At 50.2% G+C, this 13,318-nt stretch overlaps 1 long non-coding RNA gene and 1 other non-coding gene across 6 annotated transcripts; both read right to left on the reverse strand.

The window, feature by feature from the left end:
• Positions 1 to 5,241: 5,241 nt before the first annotated feature.
• On the reverse strand, positions 5,242 to 9,625 carry LOC105235838. Of its 5 annotated transcripts, none has more exons than XR_004619796.1 (6): positions 9,433 to 9,625; positions 9,253 to 9,352; positions 8,644 to 8,806; positions 7,348 to 7,439; positions 5,709 to 5,891; positions 5,242 to 5,622 (listed from the first exon to the last, which is right to left on the reverse strand). It is a non-coding gene; the product is annotated as an uncharacterized LOC105235838 (long non-coding RNA). The 5 variants fall into 5 exon arrangements; XR_004619797.1 differs by lacking the exon at positions 9,253 to 9,352 and having other exon boundaries at positions 5,242 to 5,409; positions 5,499 to 5,622; positions 9,433 to 9,618; XR_854241.3 differs by lacking the exon at positions 9,253 to 9,352 and having other exon boundaries at positions 9,433 to 9,619.
• Positions 6,564 to 6,697, reverse strand: LOC117795815. The gene has a single exon (XR_004619974.1). It is a non-coding gene; the product is annotated as a small nucleolar RNA SNORA71 (small nucleolar RNA).
• Positions 9,626 to 13,318: the final 3,693 nt, after the last annotated feature.

Genomic DNA, 13,318 nt, shown 5'->3' on the forward strand with positions numbered 1-13,318 from the left:
CTGGTGTCCCCGTTTAGTCTCATGGCAACTTTCATTTGTCCTTCAGAGCATTTATTACATTTCTTCATTTGTGGGTTACTCGTTTATCATGATGGGACTGTGAGCTTACAACGGCCTGTGTTCACCGCTGTGTGTTCCCACTGCTTACGGCAGAGGCTGACACTTAATAGGCACTCAAAAAGCGAGTAGCGACTGACCGAATGTACAAACTCTGGGCACGCTAAGGTTGACTCCAGGAGGTGGGGCTGGTGCTAGAGAAGCCCTACAGAACTTGTAGTCCTGCTTCCAGAAGGCTCTGGAACATGATGCGGGGACTCCATCAGGCATACCTGATATATACCCAGCCCTACTCTGCCAGGATGTAGGATCCCCAGGAGGGATACCAGGGAATGGGGGCCTAGGCGAGAGCAGCTTCTTGAAGACTCTACAGGATGCAGCAGCCGTCCTGTAGAGGAAGCATCCTCGGGACACTCTTCTTACATGGAATTAGCCTTGAACCCCTCACCGCCTACGTCTTTGCTGTCCAATAAGGTAGCCAGCAGCCACCTGTGGCTACTGAACATTCAAATGGGCTTAATCTAAACCCGGATGTGCTGTAAGCATAAAATACACACCAGATTTCAAAGACTTAGTTTGGGAAAAAGTGTAAAATATCTCATTAGTAATTTTTTATTGGTTATATACTGAAATGACAATATTTTCTGATATATTGCATTAAATAAAATATATTATTAAAATGTACTTCATCCTCTTTTTATTTAAGTGGCTACTAGGAAACGTTTAAATTACCTTTGTGGGTTGCATTGTGTTTCTGTTGGATAATGTTATTCCAGACTACAAGCTCCATGAGACCCCTCCTCTGCTTTGGTCAGAGCTGTATGCCCAGCTTACAGCGAGACTCAGCACACAGTGACTGTTCGGAGACATGTAGGGTGTGGATTAATAAAACTTACTATCTTATGTACTTGTGTGTAACCCTCTTGAGGGCAGAAACTTTCTTTTTCATCACTGTATCTCTATTCTTAGCACAGCCTGACAAGTGTTTTTTGAATGGATGAGTGAACCTTCATTCTTCTGTCTCTGTTCTCCTACAGTAATAGCACAGTGGTGGTAAATATAAGGTCTCTAATAAAAAAAGCAACAATAGTAAAGATCAACAATGGTTGATATTTTGGTGTTGGCTGAAACATGCCTATTGTCTCTGTACAAGTCAGCTTCACAAGTTCAGTTCTAAAGACTGTTGATTTAGATGGAATATTTTAGAAGACTGGAAAATAGGCAATGTGAAGCAGATGGGACAGAAGAGTAACATACCCTAATTTCTAGTTTTCCAGCACAAACAAGCATCTGACACCCTGATATGCTCATGCTATTTATGATCAGCCTGCAACATTTTTCACTACTTAATACTCCAGGCAATGGAAAATCAGCTGAGCCACTCATTAGAAGTAAGACAGGTCCCTTCGTTTCTCTGAGCCCCGGTTTCCTCATTTATAAAATGGAAGATAATAAAACCTACCTCACTGGGTTGCGAAGACTGAATGAGGTCATTATATCTACAGGATTATTTAGTACAGTGCATGGCATTTAATCAAAGTTCGATCGGTTGTGGCGATGATTAACACCAGTCCTACTGGGATATCTGCAAATTAGCAAAGAAGAACGTATTTGTGGTGTCACGTTGACAGATGAGTCTGTCATCATGACATTTATTCTTCCTGTTAACCATCAACAAGCCCATCCAATAAAAATGGCTGACGTTTACTGAGCACACAGTATGAGGTAGGTACTGTCCTGTGACTGAACATGCATCCCTTATTTTATCCTTACTGTGGGGGGTGGGTGCTGATGGACAAATTACAGAGCCAGAGGGGCCCCTGAGTGGCTCAGTCGTTAAGCGTCTGCCTTCGACTCAGGACGTGATCCTAGAGTCCTGGGATGGAGCCCCACATCAGGCTCTTCTGCTATGAGCCTGCTTCTTCCTCTCCCACTCCGCCTGCTTGTGTTCCCTCTCTCGCTGGCTGTCTCTCTCTCTCTCTGTCAAATGAATAAATAAAATCTTTAAAAAAAAATTACAGAGCCAGAAACTGAGGTTCAAGGAGGCAAAAGAATGTGCTCCAGGCCCCACAGCGATTAAGGGACACTGTGAGAATTCAACAGGCTCTAAATGATTTCATTAGGCTACTTCCCAGGGCAGGTGTAGTTAGGTATCCTGGTGACATGGCAGTTGTAGTCACGGGGACGGAGAGGCCTGCATGAGCTCTTCCTGGTACACATTGTCAAGACCACCATTGGCCTCTTCCCTCATCCTTGAACGCTGACTGAGCTCCTGGTATGCGTCAGTCACTGTACCTTTCAGGCTGTTAGGGGCAGAGGCTCTAATAATGGCACAGTGGTGGTAAACCTAAGGTCTCTAATAAAAAAGGAAGATAGGAGTTTTGGTCACTTGGCCACGCCTCACAAAAATTCAGGGAAAACTGGACCCCAGAGCTTGTGGAACACAAACATGGTTTAGAAATTGAAAGATCTTCCCCTAGAAGAGTTCTAGAAATGGTCCCTTACCTGCAACGGGAGCTCAGTGTCTGTACCTTGAGATCCTGTGGTTAAAGGGACTCAATCCCTCTGTCTCTTCCTGTTTCTGCTCCTGTGACCAATTACTCCAGCTCCTAACATACTCACAACTCCCCAAGAAGACCTGCTCTTATTCCTAGACCAAGGTCACAGGTTAGGGCTGCCCTCCGTGGCTGTGCTTCCCTAATCTACGGAGCTGTGGTCGAGGTGGGCGAGGGGGCTGCAGAGTTGGCAGAGGCGGAGCCTGCCCTCAAGACACACACGGCCCAGTCTGACTGGCCAGTCCCCACCTGAATGGGCCGCCCCCCTCACCACACAGCAGCCATTCATCATCAGGTTCAGCACAACAGTGGCCTCTGCGGCCTCCTGTCCCCCCAGTTCCCTAGGCCTGGCCCCCCAGAGGAAAGCTTCCTACTACCCTGTCTATACTGTAATGGAGGCAGCACAGGCTGCCATGAATGCCCAGAGGAGAGAGGCCCTCCCTTGACTCCAATCACACCTGCCAGGTGAGGCCTTCCCTGTCTGTTCAGTTTCAAGTGCCACTCCCCCTCTTGCCCCAGACTTCCTGTCTCGTTTCCCTGCTTTATTATTTTTTCCCTTAGCCCATCTCTAGCATGCTACACATTTTATTTATGGCCTGTCTCTGTCCTCTAAACTATTAAGTACTTTGAAGGCAGGGGTTTGCTCTTTTGTTTACCAGTTCCTAGAATGGTGCTGCACATGAATGACACTGGGTACGAAGGAAAGGAAGGGCAGAGAATCCAGTCTGGCTGGGGGTGTAGCCAAGGCAGGCTTCCTGAAAGAAGTGACACAAGCTGAGTCAGGCCAGCCTCTGAAATGGGGGATGTGTTCCAAGCATGTAGGCCAGGAAAAGGAGAGCATGTTCAGGAGCCTTCAGTAGTATGGCTGGGGCCTGCTCACGGGGAGTGGCGCATGGGGTTAGCATGGAGAGGCAGACTGTGGGCAGCGAGAAGGGCCTGGCAGGCACCCTGGAGAATGGGATGTCTATGCTAGGGCTGAGGCTCAGATGGGGCCTGGGGGGTAGAGGGTGGGGGAGGACAGACCAAGAGGCTGGGCCAGGGCTAAGGATTGTTTACGGTTTGGAAGTGAACGAGTTGTTGACTGAGGAGAGCTGTGCTGAGTGCGGACTCTGCACCGGCTGCCGCAGCGAGGACCTCCCTGATCTCCCCGGCCCGCCCTTGTACTAGGGTGCCGCAGAAACAGGGCAAAGATGGCTGATTCCTCCACAACCTGACCAGTTGGGCTTACTGCGAAGGACATTTTGGTGATGCCAGGCCAAGCCACAGTCAGTGATCATGCCTCTATAGCCCCAAGACGCCCCTCCCTTGGCCCTTTCAGCAACCATGGCCATATCGCCTCCTCCTTTCTTCCCCAGCACTCCCTCACTGCCCGCTCCTGCAGATCATGGACCAAGTGGCATGGCAGCAGAAATGCCCCAGGCCACAGGACTGAGGTGCAGGCAGGGAGGCAGTCAAGAAAATGAGAAAATAAACAGAATAAAAGGGAAGGGAACGCGACGCACGGGGCTACACAAAGCTGACCCAGGGCTACTGAAGATGGCGGAAGCTGCCTGGCAAGGAGGGGGCTGGTCAGTGTAAAAGAGAAGACATCTACAAACAGCAAGCCAACAACCAACAGTTAAACTTCACTGGAAAGGAACTTTGGCCAAGCTGGGGAATACGCGTTCATTTTTCATGAGGGGACTAGGGCCACGGTTGGAGGACGCTGGCCCAGACAGTGGAGTAGGTAGGGGACCTTCAAGAGTGGGCAACGTCAGGTCCTTGGGTAGGAATTCAGGAGAGGGGCAAGGGAGAAAAAGGGCCTCTGCTGGAGCTGCTGGACAGAGCAGACGCTTCAGCCCCAAGAATGCCTCCTGCGGACTGAGGCCGTCAAGGTGCTGAACTCACAAAGGTAGGCCTGACCACCTGGTTTTGACCTCAGCCCCAATCAAGGTGATTTCAATTTCCATGAAAGGAATAGACAATCAACTCCTCCCTTTCTACCTCTGTGAGTTCCTGTGTGGACCATACCTGAAAAATGAGACCAGAGGAGCACCTACCCACGTGTGGGGAGGCACATGGGCATGGGGCACACTAGTGCCATGACTGTCACTGAACAGAACTCCCAGAGACCAAATCTATCTTGTGGCAACAGCAACAGAAATCCCGACACCTGGCCTTTGCCTCCCCCAGCCCCAGAGCTCTCCAAAGGACAGGTGTTCCTCGTCCATGCCACGCCCGCCCCTGCTCAGAACCATCTCCCGAAATCCCCCAGGGGAACCCCAGCCCCAGCACTCAGGGCACTCCTGCCTCCTCCAGGACTTCAGCCCCTGACTCTGCCTCTGTGTCCACCCCACCGTCATACTCTTTTCCAAAGCCCCAGCCCAGATGTCCTTCAGCCAATTCTAACGTTTTCCTTTTCTCCCAAACCTGAGCCCTCCAGAAGCACTTGGGATTGTCCAACCCTTAGTCCAAATTCTACATCCCAACTCCAATCCCTAGGTCAGCCTTGGGAGTGCACTAAGTGGAACATCTCAGAGAGTAAAAAATGGAAGGTCTGCTCATGACCCGCCTTCTTTATACCTACCTTGCTGGCACATGGAGGTATGGATTTAAAAAGAGAAGACAAACAACAAAAACAAGCAGCAGGGCAGTTTCAAGATTTATTGGGTGGGTGAGAGGACAAGGATGCACAGTGCAGAAAACTCTTGGTTCTAAAACGTTACAGGAGGAGTAGGTTGGGAGACGTGAGGCTGCTGGACAACCTGGCCCAGGTGGAAGGGAACCGGTCTTCCTGGTCCACGGCGCTCGGTGACACCTGCTGGGGGAGTGGCAGAAAGAGCTGAAGTCTCTAGCTCTGGACCTCAAGCCTCCAGGGTCCCAGGGCTTTCCCTCTGGCCTGCTTACACAGAGGGAAAAGTGCTTCCATGCTGTGCTGAGGCAACAGGGTAAGAAGGTCTGGCGATGCTTCACCTGGCAACATTATTCTTCATCATGCTACTCCAGTGTCCACGATCAACCCCAACATAATCTAAAGGAGAAAGTCCAATGAGGCCAGCAGCCTGGAATTTCCGTACCTGAAACACAGGCCGACTTAGCCCCTTGGCATTAACTCACCATGAGGAGGTCCCTCCAGGGCAGCTGGGGCCCAGGTCACCCTGAGAGGGCCAGTGCCTCCATCCACTCAGGCTTCCTCCAGCAATCTCCAGCTCCAAGGCAGCACTCCTAGAGCGAGGAGGATGCCACAGGGCAGGAGGTCACAAGTGTCCAGGTTCCAACGTGATCTCATCTTTCTCCAAGCTGTTATCAATGAGAATGCCCCCAATTAATCAGGCATGAGCTGCCAGGTTTTTTTCACACCAAACACAGCTCAAAAATGAATCTCAACGCTCCCAGAGAAGAGTCAAAATAAACACTGTCTTAAAAAATGGGCATTTTCAGGGCAAGAGCAGATATAGTAACTGATAGAGGGATGGCTGGAGAGCGCAAGCTCAGAGGCCCCTCCCACTGAGCCCCCCACCTACACCCACCCCACGTTGGGAGTGAAGGTCACCATTTCAACCTCCCTCCACTGTCATTACATCCCTGCACATCTGTCTCTCAGGTGCTTGTGCTCACCCCGGTGTCAAACTCCTCCTGTTGCTCCGCCCCTCTCTACCCAAATACCTTCCTATTTCCCATCACATCCCACCCCTTCAAAGGCCTGCCCAGGGCCACCAAATCCAAAAAACTGCTGCCCTTTGAAAATCTTATGGCAATCAGTATACATCACCCAGTATCACACAGTATCCCTACACAGAATTCATCCTGGCTCCTTAAACCCTATAAAGTACCTAAACTTGAACATAAACATAGCCCGGTTCCCCACAACAGGAGGCCAAGCTGAGAAAGCTCAAGTGTCCCATCACTGACTCGCACACAGCAGCACTCAATGCCTGAGGCCAGACAGCACTAGCAGGAGAGCAGCAGGAGTGTGTGAAAGCGCCAGCATTTGGAAGGGACAGGTGTGAACCCTCCAAACACGGGAAGCTGCTTTCAACGATTCCTCTCCCTGCATTATCAATGACCAGAGCACAGTCAGCCCGTGATCGCTTTCGAATGCAGGTGCTTGAAAGACAGAGAGAGACCTAGGAAGAAAAGCAGGTGCTACTGGCCTTTGGAATAGACTGAATCTGGGGAAACCACCCAGGCAGCACAGGACTTCAGGAGTGGCCATTCTTGCAAAAGCCCCATAGAACCTCCCTGCCAAGGGGAATCAAAGAGAAGTCACTTTGGGCAAAAGCGCTGCGAAAATCGTAGGGTTGGAAATGACAGGAATCCTGTGGTCTTAAGCAGTACAGAAATCACCGCTATCATAACTTTGTTTCTTAAATGAAGAAAATAAGACTCTGAATAGGTCACTGACAGAGCAGCCCAAAGGAATTCAAAGCCAAGGACAGGAGTCTCTGACGTGTGGGTCTCATTTCCCATTACAACAAGCTTCTGCCGTCACTCCAAGGACAGAAGGCAGACCCTCCAGATAGCGCTCGTGACCCAGTGGGACTCTGGAGACCCTACCTCTGCAGCAGCCGCTGAGGACATTTCAAGGGCTAGATGTGATCTAGGCTGCCTGGGATCGAGGGAACAGATCTGGGGACTCAAAGACATTACCTTCTCACCTCTCAGCTCCCCTATATCTTCATATGAAGCTCCTAGGAACCCACACATGACTGAACCAGATGCAAGGAACCAACAGTCCAGAGAAGAGACCTCTTACCTCAAGGACATTGGGGTCTAGAATGCTCCTGATACAACTCTCACGATGCCTCTGCACACGGTGGGCTCATCTGCAACAGATCCAACTTGTCCCTGCTCACAGCAGGGCATGGTAGGCATCAGGAAGGGGCTTAGCACAGTAGTTCCCAGAGAGTTAAGGAAGCATTCGACACATGTTGGCTGTTATTATTTCCTCAACAGACACACTACTTCCTTGTCAAAAAGACAGCAGTTAACTCTAAAGAGGGAGACAGCGCGTGGCCTATGACAGGGTGGCCAATGCTGACAAATGCATCATTAACCAGGGATAGCCTGAAAAGGATGCCAAGACCTGATTTACAGGCGTGTGCCACGGGTGCCCGGCAACACCTATGCTGAACATCGAGGAAAACAAGTAACACACACAGCCTGGTTCCCAACAGCACGGAGAGGAAGTCAAAGCCCCAACGGTGACACTCATGCACAGACAACTGCCCCCGGGGCCCTGGAGGCCCAAGGTGTCTGCGGACAGGATGGAATATGGGCAAACTCCTAAAAGGTGAGGACGTGCACCCTCCAAACACAGGACAACCCTTCCCTGAATCCTCTGCCTCCACTACCAGGGAGCATGACGTTGGCACCAGGTGACAAGAGACATCTAAAAGGTGGTAGGAAAGAGGAAGTGCGGGAATGTTCCAGGTTTGAAAGGGACAGGAGTGGACCCCTCCGAACACAGGGAAACACTCTCAGCAAATCCTTTCCCTGCACTATCAGTGACCTGGACATGGGCAGCCCAGGTTAGCAGCCTGCTATCTTCCCAGGTAGCAGAAAGCTGCCCTGCCAAGCCCAGGACCCCGGAACATCATCACCACTTCATGTAAAGATTCCATCTCCCATCATCAACCGGAAGACCAACTCCTGGCAAAAATGCCTACATTGTTTATTCACCCACACATACAGCTCGAGTACCTACTACGTGCCAGGAACCGTGGGCTCAAAAACAAAGGACACACACAAGACCTCTGTCCTCCCAGAGCTCCGGCAGTTTCCCCACTCAAAAGAAAGTGAAGCTCAGGACAAGGAAATAGCTGAGCCAAGATTATGCGGCTGGCCAGGGGCTGAACCAGGATCTGAACCCAGACCTCTCTGACCCCAATCCCATCCCACCCCACCTACCACACCAGGCCTCCTTCTGCGCAAGGGCTTTGCAAGAAGGCTCTCAGCACCTGCGCTCCAGGACCACGCCCCGCCCCGCGCTGTGGCAGGAAGGCAAGGAGCCCCCTCCCTGGTCAAGGTGATCAGGCGCAGCAGCACTTACCCAGCAGGCCTCAGCCCTGCACACGGGGGTGGGGGGCATCTGGCGCTGCGGACCACGGTCCTGCGGGGCAGAAAGGGGTGCGTGCTGCCTGCGGCTCGGCCCGCAAAGCCGTCCAAGGGACAGTCTCCATCTGCTTCCAAGACAGCCGCAGAGCTCGCACGGCCTAGGCACGGGAGAGAACGGGGAAGGGGCTCTAGTGCCAAGCAGGGAGGCAGGAACCACACGCTGCCCCTCTGCGGCCCTGCGAGCACCCCCCCACCGAAAGCGCAGACAACCGCCCTGCACAACCGGGGTTTTCACACTCTCCGTTAAAGACAGGGGACGGGAAAACGGGTTCACGCTCCTCAGGTCACTTCGTAGGCAACGGATGAACGGCTCTGGGGGACTCAAGGCCCGGAGCCGGGGGTGGGTGTGTGCGTGAAAATCGCGGGGTCCGCGGCGCCCCTCCCGCCCGGGAACACACGCAGCGGCGCACCCCGAGCCGCGGTACTCGGCCCGCGCGTCGCCAGACCCGGTTCTGGTCGTTAGCGGGACCCGAGTCTTCCCCGCGGGCGGCGGATCGTACCCGGGGCCCCTTTCTCGAGGACCCGCCTCCCGAGAAGTCCGCACCTGGCGGAGGGGCCGGACACTGAGCCAAGAGCGGGGCCCGGAATCCGGAGGGCTGGACTCCGCCGGCTCTCCCCGCCCCCTCGGGCCTCGGTTTCTCCTCCTGTCGTGGAGAGGGGGAGATGCAGCACCGGCCTTGGAGGGCCGGGGGTCCCTGTGCAGCGCGGCCCCGCAGTGACTCACCCGGGGCGCCGGGACTGTTGTCGGCGGGGGTCAAAGGGAACGACGAGGAGAAGGTGCGGCACGGTACGGGAGGGTTCGGGACCGCTAGCTGAAGCGGCAGGGACCGCTAGCTGAAGCGGCAGGAACCACAGGAAACCCACCCTCCCTCCCAGCGCGGGTGGGAATGCAGCTCGGGCGCGGGCTGCGGCCCAGAGCGGCGTCTCTCGGGCTGAACCTGCGCGCGCGGTGTGTTCGCGCCCCCTCGTGGCTAGGAGGTGAAAATCTGAGCGGCCAAGCAGCCAAGCATCCCTTTATCTTCCCATCACCCCATCCGCCCATCCGTTTATCCGGAAAATATTTAGGGAGCACCAGCTTTCCCATCCATCCACCCACCCACTCACCCACACACCCAACCAGTCATACATCTATATGTTCATCTAGACTCCCATCCCCCCCGCCCCGGAAAATCTACAGAGCAGCAACTTCGTATCAGGGACTGGGATAAGCATTGGAAATATATTGAAGAAGTCAGTCAGGGTTCCTGATTTCTTTGTTGTTGTTATATTCTCGTAGGAATAGTGAGCCAGCGAATGCAATAATTAAAATTATGACAAGTTGGGATGTCTGGGGGGCTTAGTTGGTTAAGTGTCTGCCTTAAAAACTCTTTTTTAAAAAAAAAGAGTTTTAAAAAAATCATGGCAAATGGGGCGCCTGGGTGGCGCAGTCTTTAAGCGTCTGCCTTCGGCTCAGGGCGTGATCCCGGCATTCTGGGATTGAGCCCCACATCAGGCTCCTCTGCTGGGAGCCTGCTTCTTCCTCTCCCACTCCCCCTGCTTGTGTTCCCTCTCTCGCCGACTATCTCTCTCTCTGTCAAATAAATAAATAAAATCTTTAAAAAAAAATCATGGCAAGTGTTACAAAGGAAACGGGCAGGGTGGTATAATAGTGGGGACATACCTAGCCAGGGTGGAAAGCAAGGGCCTGCCCGAGGGAATAGCAGTGTTTTTCTTTTTCTTTTTCTTTTTCTTTTCTTTTCTTTTTAATGAAGATTTTATTTATTTATTTGTCAGGGAGAGAGCGCAAGCAGGGGGAACGGCAAGCAAAGGGAGAAGCAAGCTCCTCACTGACCAAGGAGCCCAAGGGACCCAAGCTAAAGACAAATGCCCAACCAACTGAGCCACCCAGGCGGCCCCAACAGTTTTTTTTATAGTGTGATATCTGTCACTCCAATGCCCTATCCCATCAATGCTACAGAGGACACTAATACCATAATGTTAAATCATCACTAAGTTTTAAGCGCACATTATATTCCAGGATTTTGATCCATTTAATCATCATATCCTATAAGGTAAACACTATTATTATCCATTTTGCTGATGAGGAAACAGAAGCTCAGAAAGTTTAATTACTGTCCAAGATATGCAGTTCATATGTGTTAAGAACCGTGCATGTTCTGAGAGTGAACCCTACTTTTGAGCTAACCAGTTAGCCTATTGCTTTGTGGGTGCTGGCAGGGGACACAAAATTCTCGAGTCAATCTTAGGACCGTATTACTGTGGCAAAAGGGAAAGAGCTTTATGTTCATTCAGGTTGGTTCCCATGACACATGGATCCCATGGGGTGGTGCCGGGCCCACTATGGCTGCCTGCACACATACTGTGTTACAGCGTTACAGGATTGGGCCACTGCGTTGGGGGGATTCACCACTTATAGCAAACAGAAGCCAGCCTGATTTTAGTCTGGGAGGAGACTTTATCTCCTCCTTCAAGGTTTCTCACTGCAAAACACAGCTCTAAGAAAGGGCCCAGGTAAAGAGGAGTCAAGACCTTGCATTCTTAGCATATCTGGCAAGAACGTCCATTGATACTCAGGGCCCATGGCAGATTGCTTCTCCCAGCAGTAGGTATCAGAGTCAAAATTCAAACCCAGAAATCAATCTAAGAACAATTTAGTAGGTGTTTGAAAATGTGTTTGATAATATTTAATTTATTTTGGGGCGGTAATATTTAATTTCTTTTCCTGGTCAGAAAAGTATATTTTGGCATACTTGGATGAAACAGATGTTTTCTTCACGTGATACACATCATCACCAACCAAAAATGCCCACATTTAGAGGCTTTCTCAGAAAAACTAGGACCAACAAACTGCCTGTTTTCATGTGAATCTGGGTATATAAATGGCTAGGACATCCAGAGTTTGGACCTATTCACTCTTTCTCCCTGGTTTGCTTGTGGCTCTCTTCCTGTTGAACTTAGTCTTGTTGCGAAGGTCAGTTATGGTGTCCTGCCCTTCTCTGACAAAAAGTCGGATGTGGGACCCATGCTGGGAAAATGATACTTTCCTTCTTGATTTTTCATGGTGGACGTGAGGAAGCATGGATCCTAAAGCAGCTTGGAGGCTAGCTATGGAACCATGACTAGAGTCAGCCTTCTGTCAGTTTCCAAAAGGCGGCTTCTTGGAAGTGGCGTGCCCTGGCAGGGTTTTGAAGGGCTCACATAGAAAGGGGGAACAGGAAGACATTCAGGGAAAGGGAAGAAGAGGAAGACTCAGAAACTGAAGCTTGAGGAGGGGTGAGGGAATGAGTATGGGAAACCCTTAGGGGCTGGATGGGGTCATATGTCAACATCTCACTGCATGGCAACAGAGCAGCCTTAAATGTTGATACAGGACAAGAGAAATCCTCATTATTGCTATGAAAGAGAACTCACCTGATTCTAAAATGTAAGAAAAAAATTCCACGTGTCGCAGTCTGCTCTTGACACTGGAGGACTTAAAAAAATGAGAGAAAAGGACAATTGAACTGATCCCAGTAGAGTACATCAATGAAATTACAAAAGCAGAAAGTAAGATGGCAGAAAATGAGCATAACCTCATTTGGAGCAGCAGAGGCAAACACTTCCAGGAATGAGAGCGAGGTCAGAGGACAGTCAGAGCAGAGAGTAAAAAACTAGAGAAAAATAAAATTGAAAACTTACGTAAAATGAATGCATTCCTGAAAAATATATAGCAAAATCGCCTGCAGGAGAAATAGAAAACCTGAATCATCTTAGAACACTTTAAAGTGTTAAGTCAGTAGTTAACAATATTTCCACAAAGAATTCAAACTTACATCTTCTCCCAGATAATAGATGAAGAAGGAGTCATTCTCAGTTCACAGAGTAACCATGATCCCAAAATTAGGCAAGGTCATTGAAAGGAAAGTAAATTATAGTCCATCTCGTGAATGTAGATGTAAACGTCTTTCAAAACATATTGGCATGGGGAAAGCAGCCCAGACCCCTGGTACCCTTAAAGGGCAGTAACTGCGCTCCTATCTTGTGAATGTCTTCTGACCATTGATTTCAGACCTCTGGTCTCCAGGATAGTGACAGAATAAATTTCTGCCTTTGAAAGCCCCACAGTTTGTGATACTTTGTTATGGCAGTGTTAGAATTAATACAACAGACATACCTAAAACTTTTTTCTACCACATTCTCTCTGTATTAGCAAGTGACTTCATCTTTCTTTTTTTTTTTTTTTTAAGATTTTATTTATTTACTCGACAGAGATAGAGACAGCCAGCGAGAGAGGGAACACAAGCAGGGGGAGTGGGAGAGGAAGAAGCAGGCTCATATTGGAGGAGCCTGATGTGGGGCTCAATCCCATAATGCCGGGATCACGCCCTGAGCCGAAGGCAGACGCCCAACTGCTGTGCCACCCAGGCGCCCCGACTTCATCTTTCTGAACCTCAGTTTTTAAATTTTAAAATACATAAAATATGCAAATTGGTGAAGCTGCTATGGAAAATAGTATAGTATAGCAACTGCTCAAAAAATTAAAAATAGAATTACCATATGATCCAGCAATTCCCCTTAAGGGTATGTTCTTGAAACAATTAGGAATGTGATCTTAAAGAGATATTTGTCTA

Source organism: Ailuropoda melanoleuca, chromosome 13 (assembly GCF_002007445.2).
Source record: "Ailuropoda melanoleuca isolate Jingjing chromosome 13, ASM200744v2, whole genome shotgun sequence".
NCBI lineage: Eukaryota > Metazoa > Chordata > Mammalia > Carnivora > Ursidae > Ailuropoda > Ailuropoda melanoleuca.